This window comes from Silene latifolia, chromosome 2 (assembly GCF_048544455.1).
Source record: "Silene latifolia isolate original U9 population chromosome 2, ASM4854445v1, whole genome shotgun sequence".
In the NCBI taxonomy this organism is placed as follows: Eukaryota; Viridiplantae; Streptophyta; class Magnoliopsida; order Caryophyllales; family Caryophyllaceae; genus Silene; species Silene latifolia.
In genome coordinates, this window is record NC_133527.1 from 75,329,071 (window position 1) to 75,332,535 (window position 3,465).

Sequence of the window (3,465 nt, forward strand, 5' to 3'; positions counted from 1 at the left end):
CTCAAGACAATCGTTAGTAAACACAAATAGAGCATCTTTTAAACGAAGCTCCGTAAGGGGTTTGGCAATCTTAGAAAAATACTTTATAAAACGGCGGTAGAATCCCGCATGGCCTAAGAAACTCCTTACACTTTTGACATTTACCGGTGTGGGTAGTTGTTCAATAACTTGGACATTAGCACGGTCCACTTCAATTCCTCTTCCCAAGACAATATGACCAAGTACCATTTCTTCATTTACCATGAAGTGGCAGTTTTCCCAATTCAACACCAACTCAACTTCTTCACAATCCTTCAAAACTTTAGACAAGTTAGCCAAGCACGCATCAAAAGAAGAACCATAGACACTAAAATCATCCAAAAACACCTCCATGATAGACTCAATAAAGTCGGAAAAGAGGCTTATCATGCAACGTTGGAAAGTGGAGGGGGCATTACAAAGACCAAAGGATATTCTACGGTAGGCAAAGGTACCATAGGGACATGTAAACGTGGTCTTATCTTAGTCCTCCAGGTGAATGGGTATTTGAAAGAACCCGGAATAACCATCTAGGTAGCAAAAATATTTGTGACATGCCAACCTTTCAAACATTTGGTCAATAAAAGGTAATGGGTAGTGGTCTTTCTTGGTGGCTAAATTCAACCTCCTATAGTCAATACACATGCGCCATCCCGTCACATTTATAGAGGGAATGAGTTCATTTTTATCATTTTTGACTACGGTGGTTCCTCCTTTCTTGGGAACCACTTGGACCGGACTAACCCATTTAGAGTCGGAAATTGCATAAATAATTCCCGCAACCAAAAATTTAAGAACTTCCTTTTTTACCACTTCTTGTATGTTAGCAGGATTTAGTCGTCTTTCACCTTGGACACATGGTTTATGATCTTCCTCAAGGTAGATTCTATGCATGCAGAATTCCGGGCTTATGCCCTTTAAATCATCAAGTTTATATCCAATGACCTTCTTGTGAGATTTTAAAACATGAAGCAAAGAAGACAATTGACTCTCACTCAAATGAGCACTAACAATGATCGGACACATCTCCTCATTATCTAGAAAAAGCATATTTCAAATTGGAGGGGAGGGACAATTGACTCTTCTGCATCCAATGCAAGCTCCAAAGCATCAATCTCCTCACTTCCAATCTCATCATCACCTGCAAATGATTCCAATAGCAAGAGCGCTTCCAAAGGATCTTTTGCCAAAGATCGAGGTATAGAGTCTTTTGTGACAATATCAACAATATCCAACACGTCAATAGAATAACAAGACTCTTCTGTCATTAGACTCTTCATGGCATTATTTAAGTTATATGTGACGTAATCGTCACCCACTTCCATGGTCAACTTACCATTCTTGACATCAATTACCGCACCCGTGGTATGTAGAAAGGGTCTTCCCAAAATAATTGTGATTTTGGCATCTTCGGCCATGTCAAGAACAATAAAATCAACCGGAATTAAAAACTTACCAACCTTCACGGGAACATCCTCCAAAATCCCAAAGGGCGTTTTATAGAACGATCCGCCATTTGTAATGTGACACTAGTACATTTCAAGACTCCCATGTTTAGCTTTTCACAAATAGAGTAAGGCATTACACTCACACTAGCACCTAAATCACACAAATCTTTATCAATTGTATAGGTCCCAATTGTGCATGGAATGGAAAAGCTACCGGGATCTTTTAACTTAGGAGGGGACTTATTTTGTAAAAAAGCACTACACTCGGCGGTGAATGCTATAGTTTCAACATCGTTAAAAGTCCTCTTATTAGTTATAATGTCTTTCATAAATTTAGTGTAAAAAGGAATTTGGGTGATTAATTCTGTAAAAGGAACGGTTACCTGGAGATTCTTCACAACTTCCAGGAACTTACCAAATTGAGTTTCCTTTTGATGCTTTGCCAATCTATGAGGGAATGGCACTTTTACTTTTTCCGGCACTTTAACTTCAAAATATTTCTTGGGATGAGCATCCTCCACCTCTTTGACTTTCTCAACAAGAATGGGTTCATCCACTATCTTCGGAATAGCTTCACCTTTCTTTCCACTTGGATAAACCTCTAATTCAACAAGTACCTCCTCATTTTCGTTGGGCATGGGTGGCTCATCATATTTTGTACAACTTCTCAAGGTAATAGCTTTGATGGTATCATGTGGTTTCTCACCTTGTGGTGGTAATTGATCCATTTTTCTTTGAGAGCTAGATGCGGCTAGTTGAGCCATTTGATTCTCTAGCATTTTAATTGCGGCATTGTAAGCTTGGTCACTCTTTTGCATTTGAGCCAATAATTCTGTTTGGGTCTTAGCCATTTGCATTACCAAGGCTTCATGTTTGCTCCCCCTTGGTTATTTTGTTTGGCATTTTGGGGTGGTGGACCTTAGTTTGGTTGAAAATTTTGTTGAGGTGACCTTTGTTGTTGGTTTTGACTTTGATAGCCCGGTGAATAGTTGAACCTTTGTTGTGGTGGAACATTGGCATTTTGTTGTTGTTTAGGTTGAGGCACAGAAGTTTGTTGTGGTTGAGGGTTTAGCACATAGTTGGTTTTATAAGACAAGTTCGGATGAAATTTTGTATTTGGATTGTAATTGTTGGAAAAGGTTCCCGGTGGAAATGAACTTTGTCTAAAACTTTAAAAAGCATTTACCTCCTCAATAGTGGCTTATAATTGAGTGGCATAATGACCCACACCTCCGGAACCTTCACAAACAACAATTTGGCTAGTAGAGGACATAACATTGACTTGTTGAAGAGAGGAAGCCGCATTTTAAGTCTCCAATTTTTGTTGGAGAAATAAGATTTCAGCTTTCAAAATGTAAGTATCGGAAGCTTCCTCTTTACCTTTGGTTGGTGCAATCTGGGAATTGACATATTGGGCATCATGAATAGCCATGGATTCAATTGTGGCATGAACAATATCATTGTCAATTTGATCAAACCGCCTATTGTTGGCAGAATCAAGAACTCTTCGGGACTCGGCACAACATCCATTGTAGAATGTAATAACAAGAAACCAACGATCCAACCCATGATGTGGGCATTGCCTTTGCAAATCCTTGTACCTCTCCCAGGCCTCATAAAGGCTCTCTAGTGCTTGTTGGCGGAATCCCGTGATTTGACTCCTCAAAGTTTGAGTTTTCTCCGATGGAAAATACTTTTGGTAGAAAGTTAGAGCCAAAGTTTCCCAATTGTTAATTCCTGTAGCTTCTCTATCAAGGCTATTGATCCATATCTTAGCCTTGTCCTTCAATGAAAAAGGGAAAAGTATCTTCCTTATGTGAACTTGAGTGACTCCCGTTTGCCGAATCATGGAGCAATAGTCACAAAAATATTGAACATGCAAATTGGGATCCTTCAAAGGACTTCCCCCAAATTGCCTTCTCTCCACAAGGTTGATGAAAGCCAGTTTGATCTCAAAATCCGTGGCTCCAGTTTGGGTAGTAGTGATACCCTTTGGAAG

At 39.5% G+C, this 3,465-nt stretch overlaps 1 non-coding gene across 1 annotated transcript; it reads left to right on the forward strand.

The window, feature by feature from the left end:
- The first annotated feature begins 3,028 nt into the window (after positions 1 to 3,028).
- On the forward strand, positions 3,029 to 3,135 carry LOC141644773 (small nucleolar RNA R71). Its single transcript, XR_012544381.1, has one exon. It is a non-coding gene; the product is annotated as a small nucleolar RNA R71 (small nucleolar RNA).
- Positions 3,136 to 3,465: the final 330 nt, after the last annotated feature.